This window comes from Eumetopias jubatus, unplaced genomic scaffold, assembly GCF_037043125.1.
Source record: "Eumetopias jubatus isolate StellerSeaLion01/CBP00866 unplaced genomic scaffold, mEumJub1_p1.0 scaffold_15, whole genome shotgun sequence".
NCBI lineage: Eukaryota > Metazoa > Chordata > Mammalia > Carnivora > Otariidae > Eumetopias > Eumetopias jubatus.
Genome location: NW_028274821.1, coordinates 22,774,903 through 22,799,693, shown reverse-complemented (window position 1 = coordinate 22,799,693; position 24,791 = coordinate 22,774,903). Strand labels below are relative to the sequence as shown.

The 24,791-nt window shown below is 41.8% G+C and overlaps 1 long non-coding RNA gene across 1 annotated transcript in view; it reads right to left on the bottom strand.

Moving 5' to 3' along the window:
* LOC114201435 (uncharacterized) overlaps nt 1-24,753 on the bottom strand; it is a 170,806-nt gene extending 146,053 nt beyond the window's left edge. The window contains exon 1 of the long non-coding RNA XR_003607640.2: nt 24,632-24,753. This is a non-coding gene — a long non-coding RNA (uncharacterized LOC114201435). The remainder of the gene's footprint in view (nt 1-24,631) is intronic.
* Nucleotides 24,754-24,791: the final 38 nt, after the last annotated feature.

The window sequence follows — 24,791 nt, the reverse complement described above, 5'->3', positions numbered from 1 at the left end:
CAAGATTAATAAAATTAGGATTATTTATGATACTGGAGTGATTTAATAATATTTTTCAAGAACCTGAAGGATTTATGTAGAGGAACTGCTGTTTTAGTAACTAAACCCTTTTGGATGGACTCCAAGATAAACTAGTCTTGTCTGGTTTCCGCCCCGAGCCCCTCCACCTTTTCCAGTTTGTCTTGGCAGAGAATCTCTTCTACTTCACTGAAGGGTGATGGTCAAGGAGATGACCTTCCTAGCTGCTTTATCTACCCTTGTGCCACCTCAAAATGTCTCTCAGCTTCTCTTTGTTCCTTCAAATCTCAAAGGAAGAATCAAGAGGGGAGGGAAGTAACATTTGCTGAATGCCTGCTACATTCCAGGAGCGGGCAGATACATTACCTCATTTAATTCCCACAAACACCTTGTGAGGTAGGCATAATTAGCCCTATTTTGCTTGTTAGGGGATAAAGGAAATTTATTCTTTTAGCAGCTGGTAGAACAGTACCTCCTGGGAACAGAACCATCTTTGTGGGAAAATGCCTTAATCAGCCTCTTCGGGCTATAAAGCAGGGAGATGGGGCAATGTGTGGAGAATTGGGGGTGGGGGGGGATCCTGGGGGCTCCTCACTCAGAAAGAAGAGACAGAAGAAAGAGGAGAGCAGGGGGTTTAGAAAAAGACTGTGGGGTGGGGCGAGGGGCACAACACGCTCCACTCTCCAAAGGGACATTCTTCTGATCTCCAATAAATGTGCTAAACTTAAGAAATGCTTGCCGAAAGAGAATTCTCAGAATGGGCTTGCTGGCACAGGGTGAAACAGAAGCCCCGGGTGTATCACCTGAAATGGTGACAATTGGTACCAGAAGGATATGTTTCCTCAAAGAATGGAAAGGCCCCACTTGACATCAGAGGTACATCAAGGGGCGAGCAGGGGACTGAGGCTCAGAGAAGTCCGTTGACCTTACTGAGATCAAACAGCAGTGATGGATACATGCATCACCAGCTGAGACTGAACTGACCCCAGGTGTGTTCACCGCCAATGTCCTTTGTTTTTATTCTAATCTACAGGCCGCTCAGTGAGGTGGCTCTCTCCTCTCCAAGGCCAGTTCTTCCGCTGGTGTACTCCATCCAATCCTAGTCATAGCAATGAATATTTATTGAGTGCCTACCAAATGCCAGGCATTGTTGCATGCATTTGCTCATCCGGCCCTTGCAACATCACCTTTATATTTGAGTATAATTATTCGGATTTCAGAACGTGAGAATTGCTACCTAGAGAACTGAAGACACCAGCTCAGGGTCCCACTGCTGAAAGTGGTGAAACCAGGCCATTTGTTTTGTTCTCTCCTCTCATCCCTTCCCACCTCCGTCAGGAATGATTCCTCTAATTAATCCATCGAATTAACCTGTTCCTTCCTTGCTACACCCTGGGCTGCACCCTGAGATGGGACCTGGTGGGGTGCGCACAGGTCATGTAGCTCAGCTCTGCTGAGCTCAGGTCAAAGTCATCCTCACAGCTCAGGCTAGTAGTGTAACTCGGGGGTTGACAAACCTTTTCTCTAAGGGGCCAGACAGTAAACCTTTTCAGCTTTATGGGCCGAAAATGATCTCTGAGGCCAACTACTTAACTCTGCCTTTGTAACATGAAAGCAACCAGAGACGTAAAGGAATATGCACGGCTGTATTCTAATAAGGCTTTATTTATGGACACTGAGATTTGAATTTCATATAATTTTTACCTGTCACAAAGTGTTACTCTTCTTTTGATTTTCCCCTCCAACTACTTAAACAGGTAAAAACCATTCTCAGTGCAAGAGGCACCTAAAAACTGGAGGCAGGCTGGATTTGGCCCATAGGTCACAGCTTGCTGACCTCTGGTTTTAGTAAACGCTCCCTCCTTTGGGGTTCTGCATCCAGCTGGGCCTGCATCCAGGCTGAACAGCCTCTGGGCTGGGCTTTGATCCTTCTTTCCTCTCGCCTATAAAACCACACATGTTCAGTTCCTGAGCTTCTGCACACTGCTCTCTCATTAGGAGCTCTCTTCCAACACTACAGCTTCTCCTGCTGAACCAGAAGAAAGGTTGTTTGCTGTCCCTGAAGAAGGTGGCCATAAGATAAGACAGAACTGCCATCACTTAGGTGACCCCGTGAAGCTAAGCTCCAGGGCAGGTGAAAGGAGTGTCACCCTTAGGCTAGGACAAACTTTGAGAACAATATGCTTTCAAATAGACTGAACATCCTTGAAGGAAATCTCCAGGAAGGGTGGAGAAGACATTGCTAAGAATCTGATTCCAAGGAAGGAGTTCCTGGAGCCCAAAATGGAAATGCCTTTCCCATCTCAGGAGGCCAAGACAAGAGGACAAGGGATGGTACGACAGGCGAAGGACAGGAATGCAATTCAGCCCATCGCCAGGGGACAGCTTAGGTCCAGACCCAGAAAAATGATTAAAATGCCCTAAGGAACAACCGAGAATAACTGCTAACATTTTTATTAATCATCTGCTATGTTCCAGACAGTATATTGCAGGGTTCTTTACATATATTATTTCATTTAACCCTTTTAACACTCTGGTAAAATAGGCATTTAAAAAATATCTCCTTGGGGCGCCTGGGTGGCTCAGTCGTTAAGCGTCTGCCCTCGGCTCAGGTTATGATCCCAGGGTCCTGGGTTCGAGCCCCACATCAGGCTCCCTGCTTGGCGGGAAGCCTGCTTCTCCCTCCCCCGCTCCCCCTGCTTGTGTTCCCTCTCTGGCTATCTCTCTCTCTCTGTCAAATAAATAAAATCTTAAACAAACAAACAAACAAACTCCTTGCATTTATTTAAGAAAAACAAAAACAAATATTCATCGTGCATCTTCTATGTAGAAGACACTGGGCTAGATGCTGAGGACATGTGAATAAGCAAAAGCAGACCTTGTACCTGCTCTCATAAAGATTATAGTCTAGTACGGAAATTGGCAAATTTTTGCTATAAAGAGACAGTAAATATTTTACTAGGTCATAAAGTCTCTACTGAAACTACTCCACTCTGCCATTGTCATATAAAAATGGCCATAGGTAATATGTAAATAAATGGGCTTGCTCATGTTCCAATAAAACTTTATTTACAAAAACACGGTACAGGCCAAAGCTGGTTATAGTTTGCTGAACCCTGGTCTAGTGGGAGACAAACATTGAGCAAATAATTTCACAAATAATAACCATGAAGTGTTATCACAGCAAAGTTCCTCATAACAAAAATGCCTATAATAATAGGAAGGAGTTTACCAGTTCAGGGAGATCAGAGATTTCCTATAGGGAGTTGGCTTAGATCTAAATGCAGAAATTACTGAAGAGGGAGGCAAGAACTATTCCAGAGGAATCATTATGTGCAAAGGCCCTGTGGTAGAAGGGAGCATAACGAACACAAGATTGAAGGATCGTTTATGTGGTTGGAGCAGAAAGAGTGGATGAATCTAAGATGTGGCTGAAAAAGGCATGTAGGGCCCAGACCACAGAAGATCTTATGGATCTTATTAGGGAATTAAGTCTCGATTTAAGTACAGAAAGCACAGCACAAGGACTTAAATAACATGCTCCAGGCAGTGTAGCTAGTAAGCAATATAGCTAAAAGTTTTGTCTGTTTACTTCCAGACCCAACTTCTGTATTCTCTTCGTTCACTTTGGTTTTATGTTTGCCTCGTGTCTTTGCAAACCCCCTTTATGAAATTTCAAAATCTCTCATCGAAATTAAAAGGAAAGGGAATTTTGTCTACACCTAGACTGGAAGGCTAGCCAAGCCCTGACATCAGGGCTTACTTGAAAACCAAAGTAAACTGGGTAGAGGAGTCCTAGTTTGAGAAAAGCATTGGAGATAGCTGTCTATTCTCTTTCATCTCCAATGTCCCTTATATGGAGCCGTATTAAATTGTCCTTATACTCTATGTCAAATAGTAATCTTCAGAATATTACCAAATTCCTGCAACCTGCTCTGACATTCCTTCCTTTTTTTTTTTTATGATTTTATTTTTGAGTAATCTCTACACCCAACGTGGGGCTTGAACTTAAAACCCCGAGATGAAGAGTTGCCAGCCAGGTGCCCCTCTGACGTTCCTTCTTGATCTAGCCCCTGCCTACCTCTCCAGCTCTGTCATCACCACCTCATTTGTCACCCACCCCCTTTGAGAAAATTGAATGACTTGCTGCTCCATGAAAACTCCCTGCTCCCTCTTTCCTTCTGCTGGAAGAGCCAGGCCACCCCTGCCCTTTTGTCTGGCTGCCTTCCCTTCCTGAAAAATCAGCCTGGGAATTACTCCTCAGGCTTCCAGTTCTGCAAGGAGGCTTTCAGGCCTATTCTCCAACTAACCTGAATGCTGTGTTCCTCCTCTGTATTCACACGGTTCCCTGTGTAAATGGCTAACATCCTAAACTCCCATTCATGGCCAGCCTCGCTCACTGGCCTCTGAGCTTATGAGCTCTGTGACAGCAAAGAACTTCTCTGATAGGCATTTAGCATTTTCTACGAAGAGGTTAATTTGTTTAACATCACTTTCCATATGGAGGTTAACTTGCTTAACTTGTTGTTAATCTATTTGTTTCTGCCTCCTAATTATTCTCATATTTCTCCTTGAGAGGTTCTACAATCAGCAGTTCTCAAAGTGGGGTCCCTGGTCCAACAGCATCAGCATTACCTGAGAACCTGCTAGAAATGCAAATTGTCAAGCCTTCCTCCACCTCCCTAATCAGACACTCTGGGGGGTGGCATCCAGCAATTTATGTTTTTGTTTTGTTTTGTTTTAAGATTTTTATTTATTTATTTGACAGAGAGGGAGACAGTGAGAGAGGGAACACAAGCAGGGGGAGTGTGAGAGGGAGAAGCAGGCTTCCCATCAAGCAGGGAGCCCGATGTGGGGCTTGATCCCAAGACCCCGGAGATCATGACCTGAGCCGAAGGCAGACGCTTAAGGACTGAGCCACCCAGGCACCCCAATACATGTTTTTAATAAGCCTCCAGGTGATTCTGATGGTCTCTAAAGTTTGAGACCTGCTGCCTTGTAGGAAATCATTGCTCTTTAAATGGTTGTTGATTCCTTAAAGATAGTACCCACTTATTTTTAATCTGGAAAAGAAAAAGTCACCGAGAAAATGACAAGGGAAGCTTTATTAGACCGGATTTTTAGAAAAGGCATTTTCTGACATGGTATTTCAAAATACATGTTCAGAGAAAGCTCTCCTTTGTATGGCTTAAGACTGATTCTCCTCTGTCTGACTCAGTCTGGCTTGGGTATGGTCTTGGAGAAGGGCAGGGCTTTGGACAAGATAACCCCGCTAGGTGCCTTCCAGTGCTTAGGTTCTCTGCTTCTAGGATATTCTATATACCACAAAAGAAATACAAGTTAGGGAGCCGGGCATCATTAGTTGGGGACTTTGGGCTTTCCACCCACAAGGAAGTATATGCTTTTATTCCCCTCATAAGTTGAGTCTGTGCCAGTCTATACTCATAAAGAGAGAGGACCAGGACCTTTCGAGAACGGTAATTGTTTGTTTTTAGGTCATAAAAATGAATCCTTGCATTGTTTTCAAAGGAACATGCTCTTCATGCAATCTATACAAACTGAATGACAAGTAGGTGAGGCCCAAGATTGGGAAGATAAAACTTCATTTGTTGATTTTTGGCCCAAGAGCTGAAACAATGGGACAAAGGAGTGGCTTGTTGGTATAAGCTCTATAAAACACAATAATATTAGTCATGTAAACAGAAGAAAATAGGAGAGGCTTAATGAGATAAATTACACCAAGTCCCCACATTAGGGATTAAAATAGTCTGATAAAGCAAACACACTAAAAAGTCCAAAAGAAAGGATAAAGGGAGGAGTGATAACTTCAGATTTGGAAAACAATGGGTCCTTCTATCCAGGGAGCTGACAAGAAGAGCTTTCAGAAGCTGTCTGAGCTGACTGAACGCCCATTAAGATCCTACTTTTCATCCAAAAAAAAAAAACAACAAAAAAAACCCACCCTCTACTCAAACCACTGGCAGACAAAGCCAACACATTCTTTTCTTCTTTGCTTCCCTGTTCTTTTTTTTCTCCCCTTCACAATTGCAAAGCAACCCATTTTGCTATATAAGTCTGTGAAGAGAATAAAAGCGTTCACAGGTTTCCAACTCTCTATTTGCATTTGCTAGATTTGTTGGCCTGACTTCCAAAGTGTGAATCGGCCGCTGTTCTCAAGCTCAGGGGAAAAGAGCCAACTTATCACTGTTTAAGATTGTTCATGTACCTGTGTGAACAGCAACTTTTCATAACCGATTTTATAAGGACATTTGAACAATTGAAGTATAGTGCACGGATTTGTGCTATTTAAGCTAATAGCGCTGCGAGGTCTTGAGTAGATATTATATATTTCTATAGCTGTCTTTATTAAGGGTACATCCATAACTATGAAGAAATAGAACTTTTTCCAAAACTTGGAACAGGTAAATTCTCACTGGTTCACACTACGATAAACTTCTTGGCAATGGTGATGAGGCTGCCAAAAGCCCGTGAGCAAAAACATAGAAAACAGTAGTAGTAGTAATAATAATAATAATAATAATAATAAATAACCAGGCTATCAGACCTAGCCCCAGGTCAACAGCCGACAATATTACTGCTAGAGATAGGACTTCAGCTGAGCTTTTCAGGAATATTCCTCTTGGGTATAAAAACTAAAGCCTATGGGGAAAAACACAACAAAACGAAACACTTGGGCCTAGGTATTTTCACAATAATCTTTTGATGATTTGTTTGGTGCTTTTATTTATTTATTTATTTTAAAGATTTTATTTATTTATCTGACAGAGCTAGAGAGCACAAGCAGCAGAAGCAGCAGAGGGAGAGGGAGAGAGAAGCAGGCTCCCCGCTGAGCAGGGAGCCTGACTCGGCGGGCTCTATCCCAGGACCCTGGGATCATGACCTGAGCTGAAGGCAGACGCTCAACCATCTGAGCCACCCAGGCACCCCTGTTTGGTTGCTTTTATTATTTTTATTTATTTATTTTTAAGTAGGCCTCATGCCCAACATGGGGGCTTGAATTCATGACCCTGAGATCAAGAGTTACATGCCCTACTGACTGAGCCAGCCAGGCACCCCTGTTTGGTTGTTTTTAAAAGTAGTACATATGATGGGACGCCTGGGTGGCTCAGTTGGTTGAGTGACTGCCTTCGGCTCAGGTCATGATCCTGGAGTCCCGGGATCGAGTCCCGCGTCGGGCTCCCTGCGCGGCGGGGATGCTTCTCCCTCTGACCCTCCCCCCTCTCATGTGCTTTCTCTCTCTCGAATAAATAAATAAAAAATCTTTAAAAAAAATAAAAATAAAAAAATAAAAGTAGTATATATGCATTTGTTGTGGAAAATATTAAAAATGCAAACAAAAAAATTAAAACAGCCTTGATCATAAGATCTACATAAAGCCATATTTTGGTTTATTTCCTTCCAGGCTTTTTTTCTGGGCATATATTAAGACATGCACACATATACAAATACACACAAGTATTCTCCAATCCAATACCATACTATGATATACTAATATCATATACTACTGCATTATGTACTTTTTTCACTTAATAATTATACATATTTTCTTGCCGACAAAAATTTTAAGTCAAGGGTTGTAAATTGATGGCCAATGAAGATGTTTGATTGGCTCACACAGTGGTCAACCAAATGGAGCTGAGGAATAGCTAATCCTGTGAGACAGGGCTTATGCTCTCTACCTTACTGAAGTCTCCACTACTCTATTGCTCTCCATCTGATACTGGCAGCTACTATGTCTGATTTCACTTGAACTCTTAAAAAAAAAAATTAATAGTAGGGTTAAGAGGAAAGTGAAGCAATCCTTCTCTTCTCCATGTCTCTACTTTATATCCAGACTACCTCACTCAATTCTGTTACCTCTTGACACCCAGGTCTGGGATCCTTTTACTAAAGCATGTTTTGTAAAAGCTGCAGAAAATACAGCAGTGGGGCACCTGGGTGGCTCAGTCAGTTAAGCGTCTGCTCTTGGTTTTGGCTCAGGTCATGATCTCAGGGTTGTGAGATTGAGCCCCATGTCAGGCTCTGTGTTTAGCAGGGGGTCTGCTTGAGATTCTCTTTCCTCTCCCTCTGCCCTTCCCTCCTTGCTCTCTTGCATGCTTTCTCTCTAAAATAAATAAATAAAACCTTAAAAAAAAAGGAAAATACAGCATTTTATGACTTCCATAATTTACTGAACCAAATTATTGCTGTTGCATATTTAAGTTGTTTCCAGCTTGTTGATATTACCAGTAATACTGGAAGGAGCATCTTTTTACATAAATGTAAAAGAGAAATTCCTAGAAGCAGAATTGATTTTGAAGGGCAGGAGTATTTTCTTTTTGATATATACTTCCAAATGCATTTCAGAAAAATTGCACCAAATGCATTCTACTAACAACGGGTGACTTTGCTTATTCCCTATTCTCTATGCCAGAGCATTACTATACTTTCTGGTAAAAGTAGTTGCCAATTTGAGGAATTAAAAGTGGCATTTCAGAAGGCACGGGGGTGGCTCGGTCAGTTAAGAGTCTGCCTTTGGCTCAGGTCGTGATCTCAGGGTGCAGATCGAGCCCCCGAGTTGGGCTTCCTGCTCAGCGGGGAGTCTGCTTCTCCCTCTCTCTCTGGCCCTACCCCCACCCGTGTGTGCGTTCTCTCTCTCAATAAAATCTTTTTTAAAAAGTGGCATTTCAGGCATGCTAAGTGAAATAAGTCAGAGAAAAACAAGTACTGCATGATCTCACTTATATGTGGAATTTTGTAAAACGGTGTTTAAAAAATAATAAAAATAAAAATGGCATTTTTAGGGGTACCTGGTTGGCTCAGTTGGTAGAGCACACAACTCTTAATCTTAGGGTTGTGAGTTTGAGCCCCATGTTGGGTGTAGAGCCTACTATTTAAAAAAAAATTTTTAAATATGTATTTCATACTCATTTGTTTCATATATAGACAATTATATTTTCTTTGGGAATTGCCTATTCATGTGTTTGCTCATTTTCTACTAAGGTATTCATAATTTTCTAAATGGATTATACAAGTTCCATATATTAAAGATATGATTTTACTTGGTCATATATGCTGCAGGGTTTCCCCCAATTCCGACTTTAATTTTGTGTGTGTGTGATTTTTTTTTTTGACATGCTGAAGCATTTAACATTCACGAAGTCAAAACTAGCCATACTGTGTTTCCTTCGTTTGCTTGTACGCTTACAAAGTCTCTACCTTGTGACTGGGTAAAATTTTATGTATATTTTCTCCTGTTTGGTTTCATGGTTTTCCCTTTTATATTTATGCTTTCAGTATCCCTTCTGCCCTCTCAACAAGATTGGCCAGGGCTCCATAGTGAAATTCTTGGCCATGCGGCACTAAATCACCCAGCTGTTCTGCTCCCTGAGGTGGGACCAAGAAAAATTCATTTTCACCAAGGACCTGAGAGAAGTTTCCTGCAAAGTGATGAAGGAATTACTGGGCGGGCCCTTTTACCAATCTGCAATCTGTCTGTATCTACACCTCTGTGTCTATACAAAACTACGTCCCATCCATATCTGGGTAGTACCCACTGAACACCTGTAGCTGTCTATCCCCCAGGTACCTCAAGCTCAATCCAAAGTACAATTCACTACCTCTCCACTCAAAATTGCTCATCCACTCACAACAAAAGGTTTCCCTACCCCAGATCTGAATCGGCCATTTCTCCAAGGATCTCTAATATCTTTTATTGGATAATGGTATTTAGAAACTAAGATCTGGGCATCATATACCTACCATTATCTTGTCTTAACTTTGAACTGTTTCCTCGGGACACAGTTCCAGCAGTGAGATTATTGGATTACAGAAGATGAAATATTTTATGGCTCTTGATTCAATATTGACAAAGGTACAACCAGTCCATTCGTGGGCCCTGTTGGGACCATATATCTTTGCCTCTCCTCCCTCAGCTTGTGTCAGTCACTAATATTAAAGCGGTAGCATTACCTAACATTGTCCTCCTGATGCTAGAAGTTCAGAGGAGAGTTCTGAAATACAGCTCCTATTCCTGCCTTCTTTGGTTCCCCAGGGTTTTTTTGCTGATGGAGAGAACAGACACACTCTGAACAAGAGCCAAAATGGGAAGAAAGAACTAAGTGGGCAAGTGCACTAACCAGCTCCCACTCATGCCCCCTGTCCAAATCCAGCGCATGTCTGGTACATCTGTAGAGGAAGATGAGGCCAAGGCCAGGACCTGTAAGCAAGGCTTCTCACTTGCATTTACCTCCTTAGTCTGAGCATCTTCAGAATGCACCAGGAAGACTAAGCTGGCCTTTCATGATGGCAGTGAAAAAGAGAAAGATGGGCATGATTTCTGAACTTTAATGAACAGTAACAACATCCACCAAAAATGTGTGACCCAGATTAGCTTATTGGAGGGAATGGAGGATGGAGAGAAAGGTAGTCAAGAAGAGGATAGAAAGGGGGCAGAAATGTGACTTCTCCTAGACTCCCTCAGTTATCATTTGTGACAAGAGGGGGATAGAATTCCCTCTCCTACAAGTACTACCAGGCATACTCTCCAGACATGTTTACTCTTCCTTGCCTCAGATAAAGCCCACATTTGCTCACCCAAACTAGGTCCAAAAGACACTGTGAGGCCCTTGGAAAGAACAAGACTTGCTATAAGCTGTCTCGATTTCCTTAAGGGCCAGAAGTGAAGAAAAAGATGCCAGGAATATAACACTGTATGTTAACTATACTGGAATTAAAATAAAAAGCTTAGTGGAAAAGAAAAGAAAAGAAAAGAAAGAAAAGAAAAGAAAAAAAAAAGAAAAGATAAAAGAAACGAAAGAAAAGGCAAGGCAAGGCAAAGCAAAGCAAAGCAAAGCAAAGCAAAGCAAAGAAAAGAAAAAAAGATGCCAGGGAAGAATCAGAGCAGATATCGATCTTTCGAACCAATCTTGTACCTGAGCTTGAGAGAGATCTCTTTCTTTTATGGTTCTTCTGATGCTTCTGGGTGACAGGAACTCCTAACATCTCCAAACTGGACTGCTTTAAGTCCAGCTCCTTCAGTTAAACCCAGAGGTTTGGCCTTAGCTGAAGGGGTGGTCAGTAATCCACCTGAGAGGCGACCGGCATCCGGGCTAAGAACGCTGACGGCAATGTGGCTCTGCCACTCACTAGCTGTGAGATTTCGGGCTCAGTTTCCCATTTGTGAAACGGAGATGTATTCTTCAGGGTTCTCTACAGAAACAGAACCAATAGGAGATATATGGGGGGAGGGAGGGAGGGAGAGAATTATTACAGGAAATGGCTCATGTGATTATGGAGACTGAGAAGGCCGCCTGCAAGCCAAAGCTGGCGGTGTCATTCAGTCGGATTCTAAAGGCCTGAGAATCAAGAGAGTTGATGGTGTAACTCTCAGTTGAAGGCCAAAGAGTGAACAAGAATGAGACCATGGTAGGGGTGATGGGAGTGGTGACGGTGTAAATCCCAGTCGGAGTCTGAGGACCAGCAGTGCTGTGAGAGGGCAGGAGAAGAACGGATGTCTCAGATCAAGCGAACAGCAAATTTGCCTTCGTCCTATCTTTGTTGTTCTATTCAAGGCCTGAGCTGACTGGATGATGTCCATTCACACCGGGTGAGGGCAATCTTCTTTACTCAGTCTGCTTCAAACACTAATCCTTTCCTGAAATCCTGCCACAGTTACACCCAGAAATAATGTTTTACCAGCTCTCTGGGCATCTCCCTTAGCCCAGTCAAGATGATGCATAAGATTAACCATCAGGTGATAACAGTAGTGACTTCAGAGTCATTGTGAGGAATAGATGAATTCATATGTAAAGTACTCAGAACAGGGAACTCGGGAACAATAGTTAGAAGGTGGTAATGACGGTAATGGCGACCATGAAGGTGCCGAAAGGCATCTTCCTTCAACCCGCCAACCTGCCGGTACTAAAATTCCCTCTGACCACTGCTATAGTTTGAAAGCGGTCCCTAAACTCTGCTTCAGGGCATGCTACTGTTTCAGGAGCTGGGCCAAAGAAATTTATTGCTACAATAGAGTCGTGACAGTCTTCTCAGGCCCTCTCTCCACCAACTGCAGACCAAGTTAAGTTAATGGATGGAATTTTTTAACTTAAATTTTCATCCCATTAGTTTTTACACCTTTAGTGCTAAGTGAGCATTTGGAAAGAATCAATGAGTAGAAAACAATTATTACCGGAAATGCTCAGAAAGAGTCGCCGAAGCATAGCTGAATAGCCAGATTACTTTTCATGAAGATGTACCCAATTGTTTCTAGATTGCATAAATATAAGTTATTTTCTGCTAGTAAAATTAGCTTTAATTTGTATGAGAGAATGAAATATGTCAGTATTTGGTTTTGCCCTACCAAGAGGATAGTAGTGTCCAGGTTCAGTGCTAGCTGAGAGAATCTGGGTCCCCAACGTGAGGTACTGAAGGCCTTCATGACATCTCCAGGTACAGGGCTCACTGATCATAACACTCACCTGACCCTTAGCATGTACTATCTTACAGAGTTTATTATTCTTATTTTTATTATTACTCATCATTTAAAACATTAGTTTTTATTTCCTAGTTATACTTACACTCTCTGAAAGAAGAACTGACTTTTACATAGTTCCTTATGTCTTCAATGGCTAAAAGAGAACTATATTTTTAATGTCTATCTAAATAAACACATGGGTTAATAACTTGTTACTTGGAATGGATTATGCTTCAAAATTTTTAACTTCCATTAACCGCCCCCAAAATGAGACGTGGGGCAGCTAAGTCTTAATAATTAAGGAACTAGAAAATGTCTGCCTAAGGACCAAAAGCCCACAGTATGAGGTCTATAGCTGGAGCTTTATGAGTAGGGCATTAGCCCCTAAGAGTTGTTGCTGGAAAAAAACCCTGCTCCACGGAAAAAGTTCCATTCCCTTTAAAGGCTTGCTGGAGGCCATCATTACCAAACTGTAGATGATTTGCCCTTTTCTGGGTCCTAACAAGAGGCTATTTCCCTACTGATTCCTTTCACATATGGAAGAACTGTTGCTTTTGCTTTCTACATAGATCACTGAGCTAAACTTGGCGAAACTAAATTTAGCTTGAGATTCTTATTGGATATCTGTTGAGATTATGGAACTATATAGTATTCTATTTATCAGGACATTTTTCAAGAAACGTGAATGATAGGGTTCATAGAAGGAAGGCTCTTTTTGCACTAGAAATCAACATTCTCAGCCTTAACCTCTTCCACTCACAATGAACACCCTCTCCCCACCCATACCTTTCCCCACCACCATCTTGGCTGCTATAGTCAATCCAAAGGGGTGATGGAAATGAGAACACTTCATGCCCTAGAAAAGAATCTCCTAATTTGGGGCACCTGGGTGGCTCAGATGGTTGGGCGTCTGCCTTCGGCCCAGGTCATGATCCCGGGGTCCTGGGATCGAGCCCCACATCGGGCTCCCTGCTCAGCAGGGAGTCTGCTTCTCCCCCTGCTCATGTTCTCTCTCTCTCTGTATCTCCGTGTCTCAAATGAATAAACTAAAAAATCTTTAAAAAGAAGAAAAAGAATCTCCTAATTCTAACCCGGTGCAATTATGGACCTTCCAGTCCATGCTCATCCTAATGCCTGTGAATGAACATATTATTATGTGAACACACTTACTGAAAAAGAGGAGTGTATTTCGAAGGACCTGTTTGAAGATAACAGTTGGCAGATTGTAAATCCTTAATATGCCTCCCCATATGACACTGAAGGAATTCTTATTGAGTGAAATTTAAGAAGAACTAAGTACCACCTTCTGCATGTTCATTATTCCTTCTCCATCTCCCCTCCTCCAATCCTGGGAGCTCAGTACTGTTCACAGCATAAAGATAGGCTTTGTTCTATCTTCCCAAACAGAACTTTTCCTGAAATGGCTGCCTTGGGGGAGGGAAAGCCGATAGGATTGGTATATACATACAGCAATGCTAAACATACTATGTCTTATAAATCATAAGGTTCTCTCTCTCTCTTTTTTTTAAAAAGCCTAATTTGAGTAGCCAAGACTGTTTACCTGATGGTCTAATTTTTCCAGACTGGAAATAGCCACACCTAGAGAGAAAAACCCCTTCTTCTTTTCTCTCACTCTTCTCATAAACATAGGTTTTATATTCCAATTTTTTCCATCTTTCTAAAGTAAGCTGATTTCAAATGAAGAAAGACACAGAGAAGAGGTCCTAAAGAGTCTCTTGGTAGACACAGAATTGTTGAATTTAAAGATAATTGAGTTTGACTTCTACCATATAAGCAACCCACGGCCGTTAGGATTCTTACTTAGACAGGGCTCATCAATTCTCACTAAACCTTATTCACAAATTTGAGAGACCTCGGCCATTGCTAATAAAATAGATGATATGAAAGGAAGTCTCTGGGAGGAAAGTGGAAGTTCCCAATTCAAAATTAATCCTAGACCAGACCACACTCCTAAAAAAAGTTCCATTAATATCTAAATGACTTCCTAATTTCTATATGTGTTTCTCAAGGTCTTTCCAACGCACAACTTCATATTTGTTGGGTGAGATGGTGTGACATTCAAGAGGAGCATATGTGAGACCTAATTCCATTAAGCTCTCACTGGTTAGCCTCATTTTTTTCTTATTATATTATCTAAAGGGGCAGCCCCGGGGCATTTAGCCACCAAAAGCAACTGTCATATGTTGTGATGAACTGTTGTTCATTATTTTTCAAAGCCCTCCCACCCCAAATTCCATTTTCAACTTCCAAAAAGATATGTGTATTAGTGTTATTTCTTCTTGCGTATGAAACAGCCTATGAATGTAGTGGTAGGGGGTGGAGGGGGAGGGCATTCAAGGTCAGTGGCTCCTGCCTTTCCCTGAGATCCACTTATCCTGTGCCCAAGAAACACCATGATGATGTACTTCTTGAGCCCCAGAGGACTGGGCCATGACCAGACCCAGACTAGAGTCCCACAGAAAACTCCTTGGGAATCAATCCATGCTGCTCTGTGATTTTCCAGGCTGCATCTTGGCAGGGTGGTACTTCCCCAGCTGCTAGGCGAAGGGTGTTCATCAAGTCCCAGGCCAAAAAAAAAAAAAAAAAAGGGGGAAAGGGAACAAGGCTGTTAGGGCCAACCACTGCGTTAAGGACTAATACTGTTATCTCAGCTCATCTCATTCAGTCTAGCAACCACCATGAGAAACCCACTGCTATCATCCTGATTTTATAAGTGAGGAAACTGGCCCAGAGAGGGCAAGTGGTTTGCCCAAGCTCATATAGTAAGAAGCAGATAGGAATTCCATTTCAGGACCCTCTGCTCTGAGCCTGGTACTCTATTTTTATGTTTTTGTTTTTGTTTCTAGGCTTGGGGGTGTGTGTGGGCAGGGAGATGGGTGAGGGCTACCCTGGGATGTGGACGCTGGGATGGGGATGGGGGGGGGAGGAGGCAGAAAAGGGCCAGCAGAGCAGGGAGTGACAAAAGGATATGCAGGAAATTCCCTGAAGAGCTCTGAATCCTACTGATTTGGAACTATGACCGACTTAAAGGCAGGGATTATGATTTATTGTTGTAAAAAGTGTAAAGGAAAGAAACAATCTGTCCTAATGTTATTGATTACAGTTTTGGGGTTCATGACTTTTTGTAAGTCAGAGGTGTTAATCAAATTTAAAAATTGTATAGCTGGGATGGTTCACTTTATGTCAATTTCACTGGGCTAAGGGATGCTCAGATAGCTGGTAAAACATGATTTCTGGGTGTGTCTGTGGGTGTGTTTCCGGAGATTAGCATTTGATTCAGTAAGCCTCACAATTGCAAGTGAGCATCATCTAATCCATTAGGGGCCTCCCAAATAAAACAAAAAGGTGGAGGAACAGCAAACTCTCCTCTTTTCTTGAGCTGGGGTATGAAGCTCCTGGTCCTCTTGCCTCCAGACTCCAAAACTTTACCAGTGGTCCCTCTCTTCTCAGGCCTTTTTATACGAACGGGATTATACTACTGGCTATCTTGGTTCTCTAACTTGCCAATGGCAGATGGTGGGACTTCTCGGCCAGTTCCTAACTTCGGTCCCCTACTGGTTCTGTTTCTCTGGAGAACCCTCACTCATATGACTGCAAAATTGAAAGCAGTGTTTTTAAACCAGGTGTTGCAAAGTGTGCTTGTGACCTGTGTGCGCGTGCGTCTGCATGTGTGAAAGACCGAGAACTAGACTGAGATTTAAAAAAAATGTGTTTCTTACTATGGTCCTGGTCAAAGATCCTTGAAAGCCATTGATTTTAAGAGGGCTTTGGAGGCTAGGAATAAATCCATTCACATTCAACAGGCCAAATGTTTCCAGATGTGTTATCAGGGCCCTGACTACATGTCTACTGTTACCAGGACATCTCAAACCACTATTAATCACAGAACTACCTATGCTCCCCCCCTCTAATTTTGTATTTTTATTTTTAAAAATGTTATCATTTGTGAAGCTGTAAATAAAAACAACTTGCCCTGCTGTCCTAATCGAGTTAGGACTCACGGTCTCCCTCATTCCTCTGCTAATGAGCCCGTCTTTATTTGCTGCTTTTGCAATCTGGGGTATGGATTGGGTGCTGCCAGAAAGCACACGACTGAAAGTGGCTGTGTTTCTCTGCTGGCAGGCACAATTCCAGAGCCCCAAGGCAGCTGTTAGCTCTGTTTGCAGGAATATAAATTCTTAAAGCATCAACCTTACCTCCAAAGTGCCAAGAGAAATCCTACCAAACTTGTGGGCAAAATACATATAAACATTTTTCTATCACTAGGTCAATGAGGGATGTAATCCATGAGAGGAGAGTGAGAAATGGTACCTAAGTACTCAGCTGTGGGACGTGGCTCCTAGTGAGCTCTCCCGAGTGCCAGGGTTCAAAACCAGCCCTCCCAACTGCGACTCTGAGAAAGTACTGGGCTTCAGGTTTCTTGTCAATAAAACATGGATGATAATGGTACTTACCTAATAGAAATGATGTGAGGGTTAAATGAGGTGATACAAATAAAGCCCTTAGAAGAATGTCTGACACATAGTAAGTGCTCAATAAGCAAGGGTAAGCACAAATTTAGGAAATTAACAGGATGAGAATCCACTGTGAAACTGGTGCATGACCAAAAAAGGAATCCTATTGACTCAAAGAGACTGGTAACATACACATAACATAAAATGTATCATCTTAACCATTTTTTAAATTAAATAAAAAAAGAAAAACTTTTTTAAGAAGGCTCTACACACCCAGCATGGAGCCCAGTGTCGGGCTTGAACTCACAACCCTGAGATCAAGATCTGAGTCGAGATCCGGAGTTGGATGCTTAACCAACTGAGCCACCCAGGCGCTCCTTCACCCTTTTTAAGCACAGTTCAGTGGCATTGAGTACATTCACATGGTTGTGGTGCCATCACCACCGTCCATCCAGAGGACATCTTGCAAGACTGAGACTCTGTACCTATTAGGCAATAACTCCCCCATTCCCTCCCCTCCCCAGCCCCTGGCAACTTGACTTCCTATTAACGAATTTGCTTACTCTGTGTGCCTCCTCTAAATGGAATCATTTAGTATTTGTCTTTGTGTCTGGCTTATTCCACAGAGCATAATGTCCTACAGGCTGGTCCACGTTGTAGCACGTGTCAGAATTTCCTTCCTTTTTAAGGCCTGTTGACTTTTTAACCTATCAACTGCTTTTTCCTTTGAGTTTTCAGAAATTAAAGATGTAAATATGATGATACCCCCTCTCACCAACAAAGGCAAATAACTTCTTGAAACCCTCCCCGGAGTTACCTGGAGATACCGGTCTCCATAGAAATGCTAATTGGAAAACCAGTTTTCCTAAGAAAGGTATGATTCCTTGAGGCAGGCTGTTTACATTAATCAACATTCCTCTAATACTTGTCAGTGTTTTGTAACACTTTTTTCAAGTGCCAATTGTAGCTTGCCAGTTCTTCTGAAGTGTGGAGGCTGTTAATGGGGGAAACCAGAATGGGAACTCTGTCCCCTGGGGGCTTTTTCTGCAGGGTGAAGCTGTTAATTTTTATCATTTTCATTTTATATAATCGTTGCTTAGGTGGATGGTGGCTAGAAATATTGCACGGACGGATTAGTCAGTGTGTGAAAAGTCCCGGTCGCCCTGTATCTTCCTATTCGCCTCCCTGTAAGGTACTCAAGTTTTTCGCCGAAAGTTGTGGATTTAATCTGTTCACACACCAACCAGACTCTGCTGACCACTGTCACAGAAATTTTTCCTTTCAATAAACATAATGGTGATAGGAAAAACAAAACACACGTGAAACAGCTACAATGAGAGAAAAAGAAATGATAGATGGGACCTTCCAACTGTCAACTCTTAGATTATGCCTTGTCACTTTTCACGACTTTTTGGGGAAACTATTTATTTATTAGCACATCATAAATATGTGCCTCTGTGATTCTAGTTGAGCATAACATCAGTGTCCGAGATTTAGTGCTATTTTCATTTCTTTCAAGATTAATATTCAAAGCTTAGTACACAGAGCAATCATCTGTTTCAGCATTGTATTTCAAAATATTAAGGAAATTCCAAAATTAAACCAACAATTTATAAATTTCACTATGAGCCTCAAGCAATGAAAAGGCCAGTAGAATCATTATTTATAATGGGAATTAAGAAATTAAAATTTATTTGCTGCTACCTTATTTTTTAATATATAAAGTTTTGTTTTTTGTTTTATAGATTTTCTGGTAATTCTGAGCTTGATGGCCCATAAAACGATACATCAGAGCACTGTTAATGTAATGCGTTAATTTATTTAAAGATTTCCATTTTATATTAATTGATAACTAAGGGTCATTTAAGACTGCAGAGAAAACAAACAAAAATAACATAAATAATAAAAGAACTAAAAGAGCCAGAGCAGAGTAGGTAATCCTTTGGTTATTAGTAGGACAACTTTTCCATGATCAGAGAAAAAAATAAACAAACACAACACCATTTTTTTCCTACTTTTTAAAACTAGAAACACCATGAATCAATCTTTTAACTACAAAGGAAATTTCCATTTTGGCACATGAAGAAAAAAGATGTAACACCAACCCTGGAATGGTTTTCCCACTTTCTATTGTGAAAAATTTCAAACATACAGGAAAGTTGAAATACTAAAAGGAGTAGTGACAGATTCTATCCCTCAATTCTGTGACGGTAGACCCTTCAGCAAATTTGCTTTCTCTTTCTGCACACACACTTTTTATTTGCGGTTACAGACATCATTTGAAGTTACAGGCTTTACCAAGAATCTTCTCAGAATAACATCCTCCTACACAACCACAATTTTCTCACATCAAGAAAATTAACCATGATTCCATATTACCTAATATCTAGTCCACATTCAAATTGCCCAAGAAAGTCTTTCATAGTTGTTGGGGGGTTTTTTGTTTTGTTTTGTTTTGTTTTTTAAACAAGGAGCCAATAAAGATTCACATATTACATTTCCATCATATGCCTTTGTTTTTAGGGAACAGTCCTCCCTATTCCCTTCCCCATACGCGTAACTCTGGCTTTTTATTTTTATTTATTTGTTTGTTTGTTTATTTTAAAGTAGGCTCCACACTGAACTTGGGGCTTGAACTCAGGACCCTGAGATTTAGAGTTGCATTCTCTAATGACTGAGCCAGCCAGGTAGCCCTAACATTGACTTTTTAAAGAGCACAGGCCAGCTGTCTTGTGAAATGTCCCAACGTTCTGTATTTGTATCATTTGACTTGTTCATCTAGGCCTAGAATAGAGACTACAAAGACATCTGGAATGCTGCCTAGCGTTCTAGCTCCTTATCTATTCCCAGAGACCGGCCTTCAACCGTGAGGAACACCCAGAGATCACAGCTAAGCTGAACTCCAGCTTCAACTCTTCAAAGCAATTGCTAGTTTCAAGAAGAAAAGGTACTTAAATGATATTGCCAAAACAAAAGCTTTTAAGGTCAAAGGAGAGGTGTCCTGTTTTAATGTTGATCTAGCAAGTCCAGGGTCTGCAGCAACGTGGGCCATCCCAGACAGCATTCGGGGGTCAAGGTCAGCTCTTGTTTTATGTGAACATGTAGGAAGGACCAGCAAAGGTGCTTCCTTTAACTTCCTTTTGCCTACCAAATGACTCTGGCTTCTGTTGAGCTAAATGCTAAACTGAAAGAATAACAACAACAAAAAAAATGTTATTATCTCAACTTTTATCAGACTTTAGAATGGGTTTTAAAAAGGCAGGGGCTTGCTAACTTCACTGGGACACACTGGTACGTTATGCTCTGAGCTCCAGGAAATGTCTGATCTTGCCCCAAAATACTGTCTTTGCATTTCAAGGGCAGCTCCCCAAGGACTTGGAGAGCTCTGACAGAAAGGCCCTCTGCTTGAACCATTTCAAGGAAAACTAATCATGAATCTACATGAACACATAGGAGTGTGCCATCCATGCGCTTAAGATGTAAACAGGCCTAGAAGGGGGCATTAGTATGTGGGAGAAAATGTTCAGTGGCATTTGTGGCTGCACTTCTCTGATAGCTTATGGACACAGGCTATTTTGGACTGGTACCTCTCTAGAAATACAGACTTAAATAAACAAAAGTGCAGCCTCCACCGAGGTGGTGTTCTTCTCTAGGCCAAGTGTTTTTAAAAAACGTGATTGGCCAGCTAAGAAGTGTATCCGCCTGGTGCCTCAAATTCTCAAACACTTTATTTGAATACCATGTGAATGGCTAATCTCCTACAAGTTTTGGGGCTTTAACAAGGTAAACAAATGAGTGGCTGTGAAAGTAAACACTGCATTTCCTCCCAGGCTCCTCCTCGGATCCAAAATTCCACTCCCTCTGTCCCTTTCACTAGCCCCAGCCTTCCCCTTCCCAAGCTTGGTCTCTTGTACCCTGCAGAAGTACTGAATTTGCAAAGGAGACATTTTTAATTATAAGTACTACAGTAATGAATTCAAGTACACTCGTTTATCATAAAGGGCTTTCCCATCTGTCTCTAAAGTATACTTAAAAAGGCTGTGTATTTGATAACATTAGCACCGAGCATCTTCCACATGTTACTGTTCAGCATTTTAGATGTTAGCTTCCCGCACATACCGCCCCCCCCAACATGGTGGTTGTTCCAGAAAAGGCACATTTATCTCTGTGTTTGGGAGTGCCTGTGTGGTCTCTTCCTAATTTATTTGCACTCTAATCCTCAGGGATAGCATCCCAATCCCCGTAGGCAAAGGGAGATTAGGGAATGGGGCTTTCTGCTTCTCCCCACCCTAACAGAGAAGGGAAAACAACTTCCTCAAGTCCCTCAAGTTCATCTGGCCACTGTACAAATTGTTCTTGAGCATGGAGGGTTTCCAAAAGCCCTAATTAGCAACTCACAGCAAACATTTCTTTGCATTAGCTAATGATCCGGCTACACTTGTAAGCAAACAGAACCAACATATCTAATCAATGCTGAAAAACCAACCAAATGCCTATTAAACATCTGGATGTAATTTTCTAGTTAGAACAAAATGAAAACATATGCAGGTTCCTTTGATCTGCATCTTAACAAAGAAATTGTTGATAAAAAACCATACTGGTCAGTCAATGTGTCATTTTCATAAACTCTACTCGTATCTCTTCAAATGCTCCCAGTTTAATTTAGCTGGTTTCCTGCAATCTCTAATTTTACCATATTGTGTGAAACCACAAGAGATTCTTTGGATGTGATTTTATTTGAGGTTTTACTGCTGCATGGATCTGCTACTGATATTTTTTTTTCTTTCTTTGCTTTCTCTCCTCCATGCCCCACGCCCATCCTGCTCTTTCCTTTGGTAAAGGGCTGAGGGAAAAGGTTATAAAGCAATGCTGGGAAAATTCTTCTGGACTCTACATTCATGGGTTTAATAAAACTCTCAGTTAAAAAAAAAGTCAAACGAGAAAACGTATAAGCAATAACTCACAGCTAAAAGGAAGAGAAAATAACAAGTGATCTTCAGAAATTGACATACTTATTTCAAATAAAAAAGTAATAGATTTAAAAGATGCATAATTTCCATGACCAGCATCCATAGCTTTTTCTATTGTCTAGAACCTATATGATATATAACATCTAGTTTTTGTAGTGACTTAGGCCATTGGTTGAGTTGAAAATTTGCTAGTCAGCAACAAATGAATGGAAATATACCCATATATGCATCAAAGATAAACAATCTGGCAATCTTCTTGTTTCTTTGCAGAGGATAAAAAGGGGATTTTTTTTTTCAGAGATAATTTTCTATGGAAGTGGAGTACTTAATATCATTTCATGGAAAAACATCATCAACATATGAATATGTTAAAGGTAAAAAAGATTATGGTTAACAGGCTTTAAATAGAAGACTAAAATGATAGATTTCATGAGTAGGATTATTTTTTTAAATAGGCTGTAGACAATCTGCACATATATTATTTATTTAAGACATAAGATTAAAGCTACTTGATTGTTTAAACACCATCATTTGTAATGCAGTTTGATGAGAGTTTTGTAGTATAATTATTACAGCATGACAATCACAGAGAAAATATGACCTTGAAAAGGGGCCCAGCCTTCTCCCTCTGTCAAAGAAGATGGGATGCACTCGAAAACCAACCATCTTTATGCACACAATTAAAGGTCTTCCAATTTTAAAATCATTATGCTTTCTTTTCTCCAGATACTACATTATAAGAAATTTAGAAGGCTCCTTTCTCAAAATATACCGTTTTAATTTCTCTGTTTAAACCCAATTACCAGTGTGTGCCAGTAAATCAAACTAAAGCTTGGGTAAGCCAGGGAGAAGTGTCAGTTGCCCCAGCTGACACAGCATGCACAGGCTTATTTGTGGCATCCAAATTCCTTCTACACAGTCCTGGAGCTGATTATGGGATGAACTGACCACAGACTGACACAGGGCCCAGTCACTAGATGAAGATTTCAAGGAACACAGGTTCAAGGAACGCAGGTTGCCAAAGGACAAAAAACTTAGCTGCCCATGAATCACACTATTTCAAAAAGTCCTCTATGTGGAAAAAGCCGGCTCCAGTCATCACTCAATTTAACTTAGGAAAGAGGGACAGTGCTTGCTTCCTTTTCATTCTTCATGTTAGCAAAAGGAATACTATAACCCCCTCCCCAACCCCACTTAATGAGAACACTGCAAAACCACATGCCGAACTTGTTTAAGAATTTACTGTGGCCTTGTACAGGCTGGCTAAAATGGCTCCCTTATTTTTTCATTTATAATTGATATTTGGGATTGATGCAATTATAGACAAATCAATATCATGCATATTTAAAAACAACCCCAACAGTGAAATGTATTATCTAAAATGATTCTTTTAATATTTCAAGAAAAAGATCTGAGAAAGCAAATCTTCGAATAAAATGTATTTCTCTTTAAATAAATGCCTTTCCATAAGTCCCTTGAAAGTAAAATAATGAGAACGTGAAGGTTATTAATACCCAAAACTTGTTAAGTATCTTCCAACGTAGGATGAGTGTTTGTCAAAGATGTGTCTTTCTTACGGAAGAACTCACCACCATTGGGCTACAACAGCATTATTCACTCACCAATCGTATGGAAATAGCTCAACCTAACTGTTCTTTAAACAAAAGTATAAATGCGGCAACACTGAAGGTTTTCTGCTATGTGGTGTATTTGAAGAAAGAGACAAAAAATGGAGATTTACACAGTATGCCCCATTTATTTAAAATCTCAAAATACCTTTCAGGTCAAGTTCCACTCACAAGAATTTTAGCCACGTCATGTACCCAACGCTTCCCATTTAGCTCCTCACGCAGCTCAGCCCTGGGGTACCACCCTAAGTATGGGGTAAGGGCGGGCAAGACAGGTTCCAGGTCTCCAAGCTGGTTTATCCCATTTTTTCCCTTTGTTTTTAGTAATGGGAAACAGACTCGTGGTCATGTTGCTGAGAGGCCCCTAAAACTCTCAGCGGCTCCCTACCCCCGACCCCTTCGACAGCGAAGTCGAAGACAAGGACGGACCAGAGATTTCGAGCGCGGGCAAAAGCCTCGCATCTGCAACTGGGACGTGCGTGCCTTACCCTGGGGGCACCTTAGAGTATCCTTCCCGCCAAACGAAGGCAGGCCGACCTTTTGCAAAGTCGTTTGAAATGCTCCAATAAAAGCCAATCCTTACCACCTTGGGTGCAAAGGGAGGGCATGAGCATTAAAAGCCTAGTCTTAGACGGCCGGTGTACGTACGCCAACCAATGCGCTGCCGCATTTTGCACGAAGTGCACAGTCCAATCCTTCTCACGAAAAGGCAGCTCAAGGAAAAACAATCCTCATAGAAATTTTTGAATGTGACCTCACTTTCAAAAGAGGAGCATCAAACAAGGGGCAAGCACCGAAAGACGCATTTGGCTCGAACTACCAACCCCCCGCCCCCCCATAAGAAACTACGCGGTTAGTCTCCTCTGAGTTACTTTCACTGAGATCTGAGGATTTCCATTAAAGGGAAAAGTGAACAAGTGGCAGGATTTTTGCAAATTCGAGCCCCCAGCTTCCGCGGCTGCACGCTCGCCGGTCCCTCCCGCTCGCGCGCTCCCGCGCGCACCCTCGCCGGCCCCACGTTACTTTGATTGACAGCCCGGCCCCGCCGCTCTCCTTCCCACCGACCTTCCCATCCACAGTGCCAATCTCCGCGTCTCGCTTCTTCCTATTGGCTGCTTTCGGCGTCCCGCGGCTCCTCCAGGAACAGTTCTTCACCGAGCCCGGGAGGACGCGGCTGGCGGAGGAGGGGTGGGGGTGGTGGGAGGGGAGACCGGGGAGACGGCGG